We start from the raw sequence: 18,280 nt of genomic DNA on the forward strand, positions 1-18,280 counted from the left end.
TAGACCTTGGAGCTGATATTATGGCCTGTTCAGAGAAGAGATGTCTTGTTATGATCCAATCAAAGATATTTAACGGCTTCCAGCCGTAGAACCTTTTCAAAAAACCAAGCAAACTGCGGTAGGCATGTATCCGCCGTTGACCATTACGTGCGCATTAAACTTGTGACGTCATCAGTCGAAACAGCGGAATTAGCCGCACGGTTATACCTTCTGTTCAAGGGCCTTGGGGGTGGACGGTGATAGCACGATTGGTTGATAGTTTAGCTAAAGGCCACATATAGATAAAGCTCGGTGTCGTACACTGAGGAAAGCATTGTATCAGACTCAACGTCGGTGAGTAGATGTAGCTATGATTTGCGCGGCCGGCTTGCTCTATGAGGGGGAAATCATTCTCGCGCCTTTGCTGCTTTGACCTTCGAGCCCGATCACGCAGCAGCCCGACGTCCCAGATGGTTTAGTTTTAAACAAAGGTTTGTGGGTGGATGAGTACGGAAATATTTCATCCCGAATAAATGGTGGAAATCATCATCGCCCTAATTTTGAGCAAAATTATTCTCAAGGTTGGGGGAGGGGCTAGTATCCCATCTAACTGAATAAGGAATAGCACCACCTGGTGCCAAATGATGTATATCTTGGTCAGTAAAAGCCTAGGCAGGTATCACATTACCCTAGACTTGTTCCCTTAGGTGAGAAAGGTTGTATCTGGGATAGAACATAGATGTGCTAGCTGTTATACCCCAGATGCTCCTATTTATATCATTGTAGTTTGCATGACATTTCAATTGTGAATTTGTGATAATGAGCTCTGGGGTATTGTTCAACAGGTGCACAACATTTTAACCATTGGTGTCTGTCAGCCTTAATTGGGACACACCTTTACAATAAAATGGTCAATATTCAACAACTTTCTATCAGCTCTATAGCTTCCAAAAATACATCAGATGTAAGCATAGACTTAGGAAGGAAGCACTTACTGATGAAGCTAAAAATTAGAAAATTGCAAGCGGCCAATGTCTGAGGGCCTTTGGCTATCACTGTGACCAGCTAGAGTGTGATGTTTGCTGTCATCTGCTGCCGAAGAATGTCATTCAGTGACAGCTTTGAATATGGTGCAAATTCACCTAGGCTACCTTGTTCTTAGTACAAGGCTGCGTTTTTATAATTTTGTTTTTCTCCCCTGAGAGCCGAACCAACTTTCATATACTGCCTGTAGGTCATTGTACCTTTCAAATTGGTATGAACTATAAAACACTTATAAAACAATTAAGGTATGTGCCATCAGGACTTCTTGAAAGATTGTAAACTACAATATTTCAATTATTATGCTTACCTTTGTCAATACCTCAGCACACAAACCGTGTAACAATTTCTGCATATCAGCTTTATTATTATGAGAAATCATTGCAACTTTTTCCTCTGTCTTTGAATATTTACAGACCTGCTGTGTCTGTTTCAACATTAAGTCATGCTGCATCAGATGTTGCAGAGCCATTGGCCCCAGCTTTTGACTATTGTCTCCAACTTGACATGTTATCTTAACCATCAAAACATGCATATGAAAGATACAAAACACGCATACCAAGGCTGCATGATCCTCAATTACGCATAGTCAAGGATGGTCTCAAATTGGTTTTCTGAACAAAAATGGGCTAAGTGGGCAAGAAAAGTGAGAGCAAACCTATGCTACAAATAGTTACACTTGACAGTCTCACCACAAAATTCCATATACTTGAGCTGTCATCTCAGCTCACACAGGCTGCTGAGTAGTGAATAGGGCAGCACTTTCATCTCCTCTGAACAGACCTGTGAGGAGGGAGAGAAGCATCACCAGCTATGGGATATTACTGACAAGGCAAAGACAAGGTGGTAATGAAAACCTGGTGTTCAGTGGTAACAAGATTGTGAAGATGAAACCTTATAAGGAGATTCATGGATTCCAACTTGGCTTGGGTTAACCTTCCAACCTAGCCTGGGCAGCCCACCCATTGACTGTCAGGCTGTACCTGACCTTCAGCTGTTTGTTGCAAGTGACACAGCTAACAATCTCACTACTGTGGTGGCTCCTGAGACCATCTGGGGCTATGGCTGCAATCAACAACCCACAGGGACTTATGGCAAAAGGATGCCAGCAAGGCCATGAGGATTCTGTGCACATACACAGACCAATTCCTGTAAAGGAGAGACAATATATACATGTTAACAACAGGCCAGGAGCCCCATCCTATTCTTCTTACAAAACTGCTCCAAGGCCCCGGATCTTCCCATTTCTTTTGCCCAACTTACCACACCTGTCTGCACACTATGCCAAATGGTCATGGGCAAAATAACCTTAGGAAGCATTAGACTTTGCAGCAAATATGTTGATGTGAAGAGCCCATTGAATGCAGCTCTGGTCACCTTCCAAGGCTCCTTATTCAAGGAACAACTCTGGATCAGTATGGCCTTGCTGGATCTGACAGCTTCTTGGTTGTTTGTACCGGAGTCCCTTTAGCCAAGGGCAATTAAGCACTGGCAATTGTATGAGCTCCCTAGATCTGTGATTTGCTCAGATCCTGCTCATCCCCTCACTATTTGGGACAGCAATATACCTGCAGTTGGAGTCATGGTTTTTCTGCAGCCCCTGTGGGTCATTTCTCAGATTTTCTCAAAACTTTGGGGGGATGATTTTCTCAACTAGCATGTGACTCAGAACACAAGGCACATAGCTGGTACATAGGCACCCCCGCACCCTGGATCGGGGTCCTTCCAGCAAAGGTGGCACAATTCAGAACTTGATGCATGCACCAGGTTTAGACATCAATGAACATACCATTTTGTGGTTTGACTTAATGTACAAGAGCTGATTTTGGTGTCTCAGGCATCTCACTACTGCAGTTAACATTGGGAGCAGAAACACTACAACATGTTTCAACAGAGGCTGATGAAACCTTGATGACTGCACCAAGATCGGAGTCCAAATCTTTGAATAAAAGTAGAAAAATACGTACAAAAAGATGTACATGCTGTGTACATGCATGCTGCACTTAATTTTTACAAAAAATAATGGAAAGGGCCTATGACAGGTATTTATGGGTGCTAACAATGGATTTATACTTACTAATAGGGAGCTGAAGACCTCAGCTGTTGCTGCCTGGCCCGTGGCCTGGCAGTTGCCGTTCAACGATTGCAAGTGCGAGGTACATTACAGTGGTCAGGCAAACCGAAAGTTGGCTTACACCATGAGAGCATTTGATTGGCGCAGGTCCCTAGGGAAAAGGATGCGGGATTACTTTTGAATGGAGGCATGAAGTTCAGCAAGCAGACGGCAGCAGCGGCGTCCAAGGCGTCCCAGATTCTTTCCACTATCCGCGGGTCCTCCAAGCTTCTTGGTCAGACGAGTGCGCCAGTCCTGTTCACAATCCTAGTGCGCCTTCACCTTGAGTATGCAAACATCATTTGGGTTCTGTTGAACCCTGCCAGCTAGAAGCTGCTGGAACTTGTCCAGAGGCGCGCAACCAAGGTGATGCAAAGCCTCATGGCGAGGCCGTATCCCAAGAGGCTCCGTGTCCTCGGGTTATCATCCCCACACTATCGGATCATGCCGATACCATTTTACTGTGCCAGATCGTGCACTCCGGCGTTGATCTTGATACAGATGAGTTATTCTCGTCAGTCACGACTTCCACGATTGGCCACGCCTGAAAACTGAACAGTTCTCAAGCCGCGACGCGGGGCAAACAGAATGTCTTCACCGTGAGTGGTCTAACGACTGGGAGGCCTTTCCCACAGTGTGGTTGCCTCCCATACACTACACCAGTGTAAATCCAGGCCAGACTCACGCTGGGCACATCTAATGTGCAGCATTTCGTATCAGGTTTGATGTAGTTCAGCCAGTCAGAAGTTTGATAGCAGCGGATCCAACAGGCCAAGTGGCTTTCCGTGCCCCGTACCTTGTAAGGTATGGTAAGATGAAGTATGGTTTAGATATGCTGTGATTATTGTCAGGGAATTTGCAATGAATTTGGTCCCAAGACCGAACGGCCCCTCTCAAGCTCAGATCCAGGATCCGCACCTGACCAGATGGAGACATCAGCCAGATTGCAAACACGGAAATCTGAACAAGATCTTTTCAGTGCGGAGCACGTGCTGAGTGGTACTAACTGGTGTGGCTCCTCCTTGGGCATCTATTCATGTGAGCCTGTGGTATACCGTATCTACAGACGGGCCTCTAGAAGCCAGTCATTTACATTACTAACACGAAATTCTGGCCATTTTGAGCAAATTAATTTTACTTGTCGCTCATGAATGATATTCATCGCCGCGTAAGTGATAAATGATATTCATGCTCATCACAACATTACTGAAGGCAGTAGTCTATCGCTCACGTTCGTTCGCATGCCAGCCTTGTGAGCACATTGTTTGTTGTCGGCAGGATTGGCTATGATTCGCCTGCAGGGTCCGTCCGACCGGCCAGGAGCCGGCATGCCAGACGAGGCCAAGCTGGCCCGCGACTCGGTCATCGTCAACACGGCCGCCTTTGTCGTCATCTGCGGCGTCATCCGCGCCTGTAAGCACCCAGCCGAACACTTTGTGTTCGGCTGGTGAAACACAAGCAACACACAACTGCTGGGCACAATGCGTGTTTATTGCTTGGACCGAAGCGTTGGACCACTTAGCGTCCATGCAATTCTGAATAACATGCTGCGCCTGCAATCGAACGCCACTGAGTTTAAATCCCCCAGCGCGCATTTCTTGTCACAGCTGGTAGGTGAGCAAAAGTCAGCTGGTTCTTGGCCTGAGAGGGTGGAAATGGCACGTGGTGATAATGCATGAGGTGGGGCTCTTGTCTCAAAGATGGGTGGGCAGTGGGAGGGGAGGAACATGCATGGATGCTCAAAATACCGTGAACCTAGACTATCAGTGTTGGGAACTCGATCACCTGTTGCAAATTCCACCGTGTGTTCCTGACCGTGGATGACATCATGTGGGGGTGGATGGTGTTCTTTTGCACTGTGCTGCGAGCTGGATTTTGCTTATGTAGACTTTATTGAAAATTCCTGACACAGGTCAGTAATTTTGACGACCTCTGCTACTCTACTGACAAAAAGCTTGCTCTTAGTCAGTGGATGGTAGGGATGTTGGGATGAACACTGATGGTGCTGGCCTGACTCCGCCATCGAGGATGGCACTGGTCGTGGTCGCAGGCGGGCCGACACAGATGGCGGTGGCGACGCGGGCAGGTTAGAATAGTGGGCGGCGGGGACAGCCGGACCGCCACTGTTGGTGCCGAATAGTGTCTGAATGTCGCAGTGTGGCTTGGTGACAAGCCAGCCGCCACAGCTTTATCGCGCATTGTCATATCGCAATTGATGTTGGTGACGGTTGTGACGGCCGGCCGGCCGGCCTTAACAGTTGACTGAGGTGGTGGACCGGTCGCCAGTTTGCCTTGGTGACTTAGAGGCCACCACAATTGGAGGTGGGCGTGGCTATGGCGGGCCGTCACCTTGAGATGTGGTGATGAGTCTGTCACAAGGGTGTATCAGTGTCAAGTCCCATCATCGAGTTGGGGCGGAAGTGAAGCTTGAAGAGACAATTTTTCGTCGTCCCGGGACACGCCGGTGGTCACAGCTCTCCACTGGATGCTGGTCGCAGTCGTCACAGCTGGTCTGGTTAGCACCGTTGATTGGACGCTGTTGACGGCCGTGGGTATGACCACTGGGGAGTACGTTGTACCCAATTATAAAATGGAGCGCTCTTCCCTCATATTTGCGTGTCACATGCAAGTTTTTCGCGTTTTTCTGTCTTTGAAATGGAATTTTGAGCTCGCTTGGTCCCCCTTCCCTGGTTTCCACCTTGACCACTCCAGCCCCGATTGGTTTCCACCTTGACCACTCCAGCCCCGATTGATTTCCACCTTGACTACTCCAGCCGCGATTGGTTTCCACCTTGACCACTCCATCCCCGATTGGTTTCCACCTTGACCACTCCAGCCCCGATTGGCTGGGGAGGGCCATTTAGCTGTGATGCGTCTGGTGCCTAATAGTATCAATATTCCATGCGCGACGCATGATCGGTCATCTTACAATGAGGTCAAGGCAGCGAAGATGCTGTATGCAAAATGACGTCTTGATTTAGGTAAGAAATCTTTCAACTCCTGATTTTTCAGCACGGTAAGTTCAAAGTGACTAAGCTGCCTTAACGACCCTAGATATACCAGGAGGTATTGATTAAATAGGGTTATAGCGCTAAACAACGGTTCTTTTGGTGGTTTTCAAGAGTGACAACGATTCAGAGAGATTGAAGTGATGTTCCGCATTCGAACCCGATGAACCCAGCGTGAGATATGATGAAATGAACTCATTTACAGCTATTTGCATATGCGAGTATTTTATGGACTATTTCAAGGTCACGGAGGCATCAGTGACGCCATATTGATGCCATTCAAATCCTGTCTCCATGCACCATGCGGTGATGAAGACCAAGAAAAATATAATTGTTCGCTCCTTCATCTCTGGCGTTCGGGAACGCGATTTCCAGATATACTGGCTTTCAGTGGTCGTTACCGATGTCGTGCAGGGTTCGATGACGTAATCAAATGATGATGAATGGAGGAGCATGTTAACTAGATGGAGAAAAGGTGTCGTCAAGAGTAGTCCACTTAGGAGTATGCCAATAGTTATAAGTGAGCGTATATCACAAGTATGACACATGAATCCAGAATTTTTTCTAATTTTCGACGGACGTCATTAAAAGTTAAAAAATGATAAGTTATCCAAACTACCAACACCCCATGTACACTTCCACGTTACTATGTTTGAAGAAACAGGCGATTACGTTGGAAGCGTGCAATTATTCAAGCCCAGAATTACATAAGAAAAATGCTTACTGCGGTTGTTAGGCGTTGCGAACATTGCCCGAACCTCAGAAACATGCATCACGTGGACATATTGTTTGAAGTAAGTCCCATGACGAAGTTTGTACGCTCAGCCTGTGGCTAGCATGACGAATGTGCAGCGATTCTATGATGTTGGTATCCGCCTGTCCCTAGCTGTTGCTAAAATTTACCTTTTGAACTTTGTGTGGCTTTCGCCGTGCTTCCTTGCTGCGTGATGATCTCCCGTGTGTTCTTGTAGCGGTGCGCGCGCTCTCCATAAACGTGCGTCCTCAAGGCGCCCCTTAGTCCTGTCAATGCCACGTTAGTTTCTCACGCACATGATATCCCGGGGCAATGGTTTCACGATATCATGTAAAGTGCGCTCTTCCTCCGCAAGTATTTTTTTCAATGTAATAGTGTGGGTCATTAAAAACTTCATGCTTAGCCGCCTGTGTTTTGGGAGTATTCAACGTAGAGCTGTATATCTTGTGTTGGGTGCTTAGATGACTCATAATTTTTAGCTTTAAGTTTAGTCTCTGCACAACGTAGGAATCCTCTCTGGATTCACGTGTCTTACCTTTGAAGTGTAATATTTTGCTTGATCTTTCTGAACCCTGCCACTTTTTAGCATGAGCGCAGTTTAAAATGCGAGTACCGCATGTAACTGTTGTATAGGACCATAATGTGGTGTATTCACTGTTAATTCAATGGAGATCGTTAACTCAACACACGAATGTTAACTCACATTGTCAAAATAGCATTTATTCCGAATGTGGGCTCATCCTGGCGCAGTTGGGAAATATTTGTAACATCAGACATCCAAAAATGAATAATGAAACAACGTTATGAATGCGAAGCCTGGTATATGCAATACGGGTTATGGAAAAGCAAATACATTGTATTGGTCCTAATACAAATCTATGCTACCTTTCCCGGCCGTATGCTTGCTCTTTCAAGCGTAAAGCACTGAAGAAATATCGAAAATTTCTTGGTTTATTCGACTTCTCAGATAATTTGTTTGGGACGTCGTGTAACATTTTGGATCTCTCGCCACGAAAAATTGCATGTACTGAGAGAGTCTTAACTGCCAATATAATATGCAATTTATATTGTAGGTGCTTTCCTTCACTTAGATTCTCACAATGATGTGAGTTCAGAAGCACTGGATGCTAACCAGGGGACCACGTGATGTCGGCCAGCCAATCAAGTCCCGAGGAATCAAGTCTTCAGTGCGCTACTTCACGTCCGCTTGATTAGTGTGGAAATGAGACCGTTTTGATGAATGGCAAATCTGGATTCAGGATGACGCCATATCGTGAAGCTATAGATTGATTAGCTGAATGATTGGGTTATTGCCGTACATTAGAACGGATGTTGCCGCGGATGTTGCGTGACAGGACAGTGTCTGCCAGCCTATTTCGTCGCTTTTCATGCCCGAAGTGGCCGGGCTGTAATAAGTTTATTATCGGCCGGAGGCTACTCGAGCGACTGTAATTGTAGCTGCGTAGTACTTGTGAAGTATGGTCTTGTCACCTACTTGACCTCACAGAGGCGGAAGGTCCATGAAAGGTACTTACTGGTAGCGGCTGTCGTGAGACGCGCTCAACCGCACCCTCACATGAATAAAATCCGACTTTCTACGTAGAAATTAGACATATTGTAGTGCGGACTTAAAAAACTAAAACAGTAAAGCAGTACTAAGAAAGTTTCGTCTCGATGTTGCTGCCTGTGCGTCATAGCGATTCGTACAGGTCAATACGATGTCTCGGAAAGCATGTGACGGCATAGCTGCATCAAAGTTAAAAGCTGGATGTATCCAGGTAAGAGCCAAGCTTGAAATGGCCGAAATGTATGATAACGCAGCAGTGCTACATGACAAACGATATAATTGTAAGTGAATTGCCGTTTTAAGGTGGCCCGCCGGTCTCCAGGATATAAGGGATCGTGTGGAATACTCCTCGTTTGTGTCATTATTTTGTGTGTGTGGTTACTGGTTTGTGGGTGTTGTTGAGAGTGAAATACCGGCCACTAGAAACTGTAGGCTCGGAAGATTTACATTTACTTAACTCGGGAGCAGGACTGGCGTGAGCTAGACCGTCACTAGTGTAGCCATCACGCAAACAGAAACCCGCTACAGGAAGTTTAGAATGGTTTTATCAGTCACTTCTTGGTGGGCAGATATGACAACGATATGCGTGAGGATTGCTTGGTATGATTCCGTTAGGTAGTGGGAGGGATTTCGCATTTCCGACACCAGGCTTGTAACTGCGTATTATTTTAATGTCCACACAGTTTCCAAAATGAATGCTGCAGCTATCAAAATTAGGGTTTTTCCCTCAGTTATTTCTGGAAAGTGTTATTGCTGCCGGTGTACCGGTAGTCGGCGGTAAATCCCACCTGGCACCGCAAGACCAGTGTGTGCGCTAGCATTCTGCCGTTATCTCACGGATATCAAGAAATTAGGGCCGGTGGAGTGTATTCAAATTTGGCGTTCTCCTATTGCGAATACCAGATAAACCTTGCCAATGGTAAGGTGATACCCAATACCGCAAGTGGGAAGCCCCCTCTTTTCGCGACTTTTTTTTTCGCGACGATTTCCAAATGAAGCGGAAGTCAGTTGGCTCGCAATCGATGTTGAGCGGCTTCGCAAGTTTCAGTCAAAAGTCACGTTTTGTGCTACATAAACAAGAAGTTGGACATGGGTCCTAGTCATTACGAAACCAAGATTGGTAATTCTAGGTCTGGTAATTGAATAGCTTGAAAATGGCGTCATAACCGAGTATGTGAATGCAAGTTAACACCTTAAACTCACAGAATGTTAGGCAAAAACACCGCAGAAGGGGCCAAAACAGGAACACTTATAGGCTCCGGACACACAGCTTTAATTTAGTTCCCTGAACTCATCTCATACTGTTCTGCTTGCCTCTGTCGCGCCGTTTTCACCCCCCGCTCTTTTCCTTTGTGCGAGCTCTCCTCGCGAAATCAACCGGCAGTTCGCCACATGAGCCCATTGAGGATACTACGTAGTTTGTGTAAATATCTTAGTTATGCTTGAGTGTGTGTCATAATTGTGCATGATGCATAATACGCTTAAGCGCCTTGAGACGAGTGGCTGCGGAATGGCTGTTATTTATTTGTGTTTGTTGCTTTGTTGCAGAATTCGGCACAGTGATGCACGAATACAGCTTTACGTAGAGCTAGAGCGGCTATATCTGCACGCAGAGCCGGGAGCTGCTTCTTGCCGCGTTGCAAGCCATGAGAATGGGTGTCGACGTTACGCTTATTAAGTCTTAAAAAGGGCATAATTGTCGAGTGTCCGGTACAAATATGGAGCGGTCCCTTTAAAGGGAATTTTCCACGGTTGAAGATACTGAGGCAAGCATAAGATACAATGAAATAAACCCCTTCGTAACGTTTTATATGGTTTGAGTTGCAAGACTCTGCTCTAGGTAACAAAGTTTCACGTTTTTAGGAAATATGCTCGTCAACATGTCATCATTTGATTGCGTCTTGGAACGTTTGCATGCCGCCACAGTGGTTGTCAAACTGACCGTACAAAGTTGCAACCGTAGTGAACGGAGTAACTCAATTGTAGTACGCCTTCTTGTCGAGAGGTGTCGTGTTAACCAGTACATTGTTTTCAGACGTGAAATATCATTGTGTGAGTGTTTTCGCGCGGTCTTGTGATGTTCTTACATATTTGCCCGTAGTTTTACACTGTTGTCTTGCACCCATGCACGTGGTTAGTACGCTTTTCTGAAGTTTTTCGATTACCAGTCGTATTTCCATCATTATTCGGACCACTGCCCAAGTTCCTGTATTATATAGCGCAAAATGTGTTGCTCGTTCGATCTCGTTCAGGAACAGCTGGCATGCGTTTTGGCTGATCTGGGCCATGTCGCCGCTAGAATAACACGTATTTCATTCTCGCTTTGCGTGGTAATGTTAAGAGTTATATTCGCCAGCATTTTGGGTGATAAAGAGTGCCATCAAAGAGAGAACGTTGTTTTGACCCAACCAAGCAGTTTCAAACATAGCGAAGATGCTATTTGTCAAGTTACCACGTATGACACGCAGTTTTGCAATTCTGACTGCTTGTATGGGTATGTTTTAGTGGTCAGCTGGCAAACTCAGTATATTTAAACACCGTTAAAAATCGATCTAACTGTTACATTACGTCCTATCGGAAAGCCTGTATGAAACCCACCTAAAGCATTTTAATGGCTCCTGAAATCGTGGAGAGTTTTCCTTAAGGCTGCCGACACAAAGCTCTCAATTTTTGTTGGGGCATGATCAAGTACGCGAATTCCTGTTGGACGATCGCCTCCAGTTATTGGTGTTTGCACGCCATCCAAAAATTAAGGCATCGTAAATTTAATCAAAAAAACAATTAGCCATGTTTACCTTCTATCGCCAGGCATGTTGCAGTGCCATTCGGGTTCCGGAGCACGATGCCAATGCCTAATGTTTGCCAGTCCGTACGTGCTTTTGTGGTGTCTCAGGAATTCTGGAGTTCCCTTTATGGCGTTGGACTATTTCAACTTAAGACCGCAGCTGTTTGAACTCGGCAACAGGCCGGGTTAGTTACCGCCACGTGATCACACCAGGTCATCATGAAAGGTAATGTCACTCCAACTAGTAAATGCCAAAGTCAACCATTGTCTTGTTCAATTCGCGGCAAAGCAGTCAGTAAATGAACACATTTTCCAAACCATTGGCTAATGAGATCCTGTCATGTTAAGTCAGGCCAAACGAAAAACGAACAGTCGTGTCGGATGACTCCACAGACATTGATCGGACATCGACGTACCCTTTTTTTGGTGAAAGATCAAAGAGATCATTTGTCACTAAAGTCATCCCATCAGTGACAAAACTAGCGTTTTTTTCTGTATCCAGGTATAGCACGGTCTCATTTTTCATTTGATCAGATGATCGTAAGGGACCTAGCTCACGGCTCATGCTTTGCTGCAACGCTACTTTAGGCAGTGTCAGTGACTACTTATTGGCTTAAGTGCTTTATCGCGGGGCTGCTTTGTTTGCTAAACGTCCCTAGTAGACTTGGACAGCGATGACCAGTGATGTGATGTTACACAGACAAAGTAACACCCTGGGGGTGTGTACTGTGAATTTCCAGTCGGAAGAAGATCCGAGTAGGTATTACAATTGGTGCTTCGGGAGAAATGGAAGTGTTGCCTCGCTGTAATAACCCAGCAAGACTCGAGTGGTGCGGGGTACGGGCCATTCATATTGGGGATCCCTACGTGGGGACGCTTTGGTGCTGTTTCAACGTTTTTGGTGGGACGTATCATAGTCGCCTTGGGGGTCGGTGAGAAAACTGCACGCCCACGCACCCACATCCGGATCGTAGCGGCCGGCCATATCGATTTTTTTGCGGACCCGTGAAAGGGGGTGCGCATTTTCCTCTGGAACTGGCAGACGGGTGTCACTTTGTCCCAAACTACGCGTCGAGCCTTATCCCTGAACACAGCTGACAGCACACTGGCCTCAGCTTCGAGCCGCTGAAAGATATACCTCGCCCGGCGGATCCTGACGCCAGCGATCAGCTGGCGTCGCGCTGCTGTCGCAGGCGATGACTGACGCCAGCGGCCGCCTCTGTTGCAGTGCCATTGGCGCTGGCGACGCTGAGCGGGGACACGTGAGCGAGCCTCGGGCGTGTCGCCGACCACCGCGCCGCCCCGGCCGACGGCGCTGAGTGCCGGCGGCACCGCTCCGGCTGGGTGCCGACAGCGCTGGGTGCCGTCATCGCCACTCCGACCGACAGCGCTGGGTGCCGACAGCGCCGCTCCGGCGGCCGTAACTGACGTGATGTGCCGCCCCTCGACCAACCGTGCCGGCGCCCGGACGCGTCCGACGGGAACTGGCGGGGAACTGTGGCAGCGACGGCTTTTCTCAGGCTGGTGCGACGACACCGCGACATCCCAGGACTGTTTAGAGGCAGGTGCGAGTGAGCCGGTGTGGTAGTTTGCTGCTGCGATGGTGTGTGGTGCGCCTTGAGTGTTGATTTTGCGATAAGCTGGCGATGCAAACATAGTCGGCAAATATACGTTAACTACATTGTGTCATGCTGTCAAACATCCACCACACGGGTTTTTCGATTTCCTGACTGGTGATCAGGGACCATTTAGCTCTTTGCAGCCCCCGCTACTTAAAGAATAAAACCTTCTATTGACAAACTGAAAGATACGTCGGATAGGTATAGTAAAGCTACATCAGAGCACTAGCGTGCCATACCACTGCAAAGTTTATTCGACTGCTCAAATACGCTTATATCCATTCAATATTAGAACACACGAACGCTGAAAATAGGGTCCGTATCATATTGTCCAAGGTACAGAATGTCCAAAGGTACAGAATGTCCAAAGTACAGAATGTTCAAGGTACAGAATGTCCAAAGTTCATGATGTCCAAGGTACACAATGTTCAAGATGAGAAATAACTTCCAAAATGGCGCAGAGTGGGAGGGGCCCGTTTCATAATGCCCAATATTTCAGAACAATGTTTCAGAATGTCCAAAGTACAGAATATCCAATGTACGTATTGTCCAAGGCACAGAATGCCCAAAGACCAAAGCTTCCAAACTAGTTCCTACAGCGGCCGCCAGGGCATGAATGATCGCCCTTATTGGCAGGCAGCGTGGGCTCGCCCAGCGCCGGCCGCGCGCATACAGTCGGCACCATTACGGAGACCACGCGCGTGGGGCTGGCCGGCCGGATTACTAGCTTAGTAACAGATCCGTGTCCGCTCCACGACGCAATGGATCCGGCTGGAGGCGCCGCGCCGAGCATTGGTCGCTGATTGTCAAAGTTGAGCCCGGTAAGGTTTCCCTGCATATTGGGCTGCTAAAAAAACATTGAAAGCGGTCGGAATATGCAATGGAATTATAGCCGCACTATGCCCGAAAATATCATTGTCGAAATCAACACCAGCAGTAGGCAATTATGGATGCCTATCTTGAATGCTCGATTGTCAGTATAATGCATACATCATAAGTTAGCGTTAATAAGCCCAAACAAGTTGACATAGCAAATAAGTTTGAGTTCATAATCGCTTCCGGCATCATACACTAGCATTGTGGTTACTATGGGATGGGTTTGCAGCGATAGCAAACTGACATCAAAAATATTTCGTGGCCAGTAGTGAATATCGTTGAATGAGGGTGAATATTTTTAAATATGCTATCATAGAAACACCCCATACCCAGCACGTGCGGAAAGCTGATCGAAACACAGACGGTTAAATTTGAAGTAATAGATGACCATTACCAAGAATTAGGTCAGGGTGTTCAAGGCAATGACTAAAACACCATTTCTAGATGTACCTCACGTCAAAAACGCTGCTTATGTGACGTCCCAAGATGATGCATGCTTACTTGTCTCGAACAAAGTTGACGATTGCGCACAACAATTGAAATATATGCATACTTGTCTCCCGGCGTTAAAATGTCTTATTTACAACTAGTGTTTCTTGTGCAATGTTGCATCTATCAAACTACGCACGCGATGCGATTACTTAATTCGACATTAGGTACACTGGACGTGTTTACCTGTCGTGTTTTTCTCGCAACGATGTGCGCACCTTCTGTGCGCGTGCGCCACTGAGGTGTCCAGTGAACCGGTCTGCGATCTTACGCCTCGATTATCCCACCTGAACTGTCCCTATACTTAATTTCGTGGAGATTTTATGTCTTGCCCCATTTTTTAATTTCATTTTCAATCCTTTGGCGCATACGTGAGGAACTTTTACCCCCGACGGAACACTAGGGCCTCCTGGAGCGGTCAACTAGAATGAATTGGGATGAGGACTGATAGTCATGCTACCCTGAGGTCGTGCATATTGTTTGCGTGGGCACCGTATTTACTATTACATATATACATATAAAATGTATATATATATATATGTATATAAATGCTTATTTATGCATAAAATAAATAATTTAAGTATTGGAACCCATGTTATGCTGCGCAGCGCTTGGAAAACGAGGGCTAAAAAGAGCACACAAAAAATTGAGGCTAAAAGCTGGCGCTACTTTGGCTAAAAAGCTAGGGATGTAATGTACATATCCCTTTTATGTTAAAATTTAATGGCAGAATTTGTTTGGAGGAGACCCCAAACTGTAGGGGGCACCACAATGTTACGTGCCCCGCCCCCCCCCCTTCACGACAGACTGGACCCGCCCCTGTTTGCATTCATTCCGCTGTGGAGTGGTAGCGCGGTATATCCCTGCTCTCACATTCTGCGGAGTCATCTGTGAAGACGTGCTCCACATATGAAAAATGCGTTCATTTCACCTTTTTACGGCCTCTTTTTGGACGTGATGAGGAATTACATCGAGGAGGCGCAATACAAGCGGCACTGGACACCCGTTTTTACAGGTATGTATTGTCATGGAAAACAAGGAGTACTTCACACTTACTTTAATTTGAAACACAGTATGCTCACACGACTGAAGGCCAGAAGAAACGCTCAACGCTCTTAATATTTGAGATTTCATGGCTGCTTGTTGTTCAGTCATGGGCGTGTCGACGCGAAGTGTAGTATAATCGGGGCATCATGGGCTTGAAGCGTATCGCTATGGTTTAGGTCCCATCTAGCAGTACTACAGATAAGTTGTCTGGGAAGCAATCAACTTTATTGACCTCTCTGTACCCGTATGGCAGACATGTTGGGATAGTGTTTCTAATTTAAGCAAATCAATTTAACCAGTCAGTCTCCTGGGCTCCGATTTCACAAATTTTGTCAATATATCTGATGTACAACCTTGATTTGAGCCTCATTTCGAAAGAGAGATGAATGAAAACAAATACTAGAGCCAGGGGAGGTGCACGGCTATTGCACGTAGCTATACGCTCAAGTCGTGCACTGAGTTTGCGAAGAGCACCAGGCTATTGTCAAATATGTGAGGTGGTTCTTGGAAACAGTCAGGAAGCACTCAGTGCGATACCGAAGAATGATATGCTATCAAGTTTTCCTCGATTATGCACACTATACCGACCCTATTCATTCTGTAAATGGAGTATTCCTGCAAGTTGTTGCATTCTTTGTTACGTTTAGTGTTTTCGCGTGTAGTGATAGTATCTAAACTATCATCCTGCTAGGCTTTATTATCTATGCTATGTCTGGATTCATATTTTCTTCCAGTTATATGACATATAAAACCATGATCGCGCATGCGACATGCCGATGACAATTGCGCGTTTTGGTTCATGGAACTATCCATGCTTGGCTTCTTGGCCGAAATCGAAAGAAAAAGGACTGTCATAAAACTTCATCAAACTTGTCATATATGCCTCAATCAAAGGCGTAGGACTGTTTCAAAAGGCAGGGGGGGGGGGGCAAGCACACGGTACACTTGAGCAACTTTTTCTGGAAAGTGAGCCCAATGACCGGCGGGAGGGGGTAGAGATGGAGGTTGTCATCGCTCTTTATTCAAATGTCATGGCTGCTACGCTAGATATGCATCTAGAGCTGTTTCTCACTGATGCGCAATCTTGCCTATTCGACCCATCTGTCATTTGGCAAATAAGGCTATCCAGCTCCCCGAGATTATTCGTCCATTTTAACATTGTCCCTCTTGGGGAAGCGAAATTGCACGAGCGGGTAGACATTTGGGGTCATTGAGGAGGCATCTGCCTCCACAGTGTGCATGCCAAACTACGCCCTGGGCATAGGCCGGTGAGAATTTTGAAAGTGGATCGATGGCTCACACTGCTTTTAAGAACCGAGCCACAAGGCCTATCTGCCACATGTTCCTTATCTGGGCCCTGCTTCTGTCCGTCGTCGGTGGCCACTGCCCTGGCCCGGATGCCTCCCGCATGACTGACTGCGAGCTGATCGTATGGCTACTTTGTTACATACTTTTGGATCAGCGCTACTACTACATGGTGAAGCATGTGTTGGGCACCTGCAACAGTATTTTTTTCCGAATAGCCTTCCCTTATACCCATACCATCGCAGAAAAATAGCATGCGGGAAGCTGTCTGCCTTAGGTATGGATTGGCCCAACGGACACATCATTGTCCATCACGCAACGCACGTAACTTGGTCTGCTTTTGTGTGCCGGCAGGGGCGTAGCCAGAGAGTTGCCAAGGGGGAACACATGGTTGACAAAAGCACATCTTATGGTGATCCCCCCGAAAAAATCCCCGGATATAGCTTGCTGGTTAACAAGGGACGCGGTGTTCTTCGTGTTATCGTTATTTTCACCTTGTAACCCGCACAGAAACCAGGAGCTACCGCGAGATGAATTCTGTTTGTATTTTGAGGTCAATAAACTGCAGAGATCAACCGTTGAACGACCGCATGGAATAAATCACCGGCGTTCTTAATAAACAATGGTCTGGCTGACTCTTATAAGCACATATAATTCAGAAGCCTTGTCAGAATTTTCAGCTTGGTTCTACAGACATTTACGACATGGCGAAGGCAGATTGTAGATCGATGCGTTCGATCCCAATTTGAAGATGAAAATTTTCAGATCGAGTGGTCAATGTGTATTAACATGGCCAGGCCATGTTCGTCTGGAAATGTGCACCATTCATTTAGAATCTGTTGGTGATATAATTTATGTAACATGCTTTTTAACACGCGCGCTCGCAAACCTTAGCAACAAAAACCTCGGCACGAGGCGCTGCAGCCTTCATTATCTGCGGAGCTTTAGCTCTGTGGCTGACTTTTAACCGTGGCCCACGGGTGCACGAAAATGATGACGCTTCTGAAGTGATTACCTTTTAACACTGTAATCGACTATTAATGCAAGTTATGTGGCGCAATTTTGAGCACGCGCACTCCAAAATCTTCGAAACACAAGCCTCGACATCAAGCGTTGCAGCCTCCATAGGCTGCGCAACGTCGGCCTACCAGCTGATACTAAGCTGTGGCCAACGGGTGGACGAAAATGACGCCACTGCTGAAAAAGTATTCTAAAATATTGTAAGATGTAGTAAAAGTATTGAGCGCGTATTTCGCGTGTGCAATTTTTTGACTGATGAAAAGAACAGATTTGCCCTTTAAGCACCGTGAAGTGGGGCTGGAATCTGGGGATTTAACTGGAAGAGTGAAGGTAGGATCCCTATTTTTCGTGTTTTTGCAAGTATTTATCTATCCAGAAGACAAATTGACAAGGCGCCCGCCGTCCGGTGGCACTTGCAGCGGCCGAAACTTTTTGGTTTTACGGAAGCTGCAACCCAGACCATCCTTGTCCTTGCTCTCGAGGTTGCGGGCGGGTGTGCTCAAGCCTTTTGATGTAATTTGCTTCACTAGAACAACCTGAAAAAATGAACGTTCTCAGGTAAACACGGCATGAACTTGCTCGTTTTTAAGCTTGTTTCGACCCATCCTATTCAACAATAATGAAATCCCACCCTACTCAACAATAATCAGACTCCTTATTTCCTTTCGGGTAAGGGC

The 18,280-nt window shown here is 46.5% G+C and overlaps 1 long non-coding RNA gene across 1 annotated transcript; it reads left to right on the forward strand.

The window, feature by feature from the left end:
- The first annotated feature begins 224 nt into the window (after positions 1–224).
- LOC119091653 (uncharacterized) lies at positions 225–12,931 on the forward strand. The gene is made up of 3 exons (XR_005093424.1): positions 225–333; positions 4,412–4,546; positions 12,476–12,931. It is a non-coding gene; the product is annotated as an uncharacterized LOC119091653 (long non-coding RNA).
- The last annotated feature ends 5,349 nt before the right edge of the window (positions 12,932–18,280 follow it).

Source organism: Pollicipes pollicipes, unplaced genomic scaffold, assembly GCF_011947565.3.
Source record: "Pollicipes pollicipes isolate AB1234 unplaced genomic scaffold, Ppol_2.1 Scaffold_3447;HRSCAF=4054_pilon_pilon_pilon, whole genome shotgun sequence".
In the NCBI taxonomy this organism is placed as follows: Eukaryota; Metazoa; Arthropoda; class Thecostraca; order Pollicipedomorpha; family Pollicipedidae; genus Pollicipes; species Pollicipes pollicipes.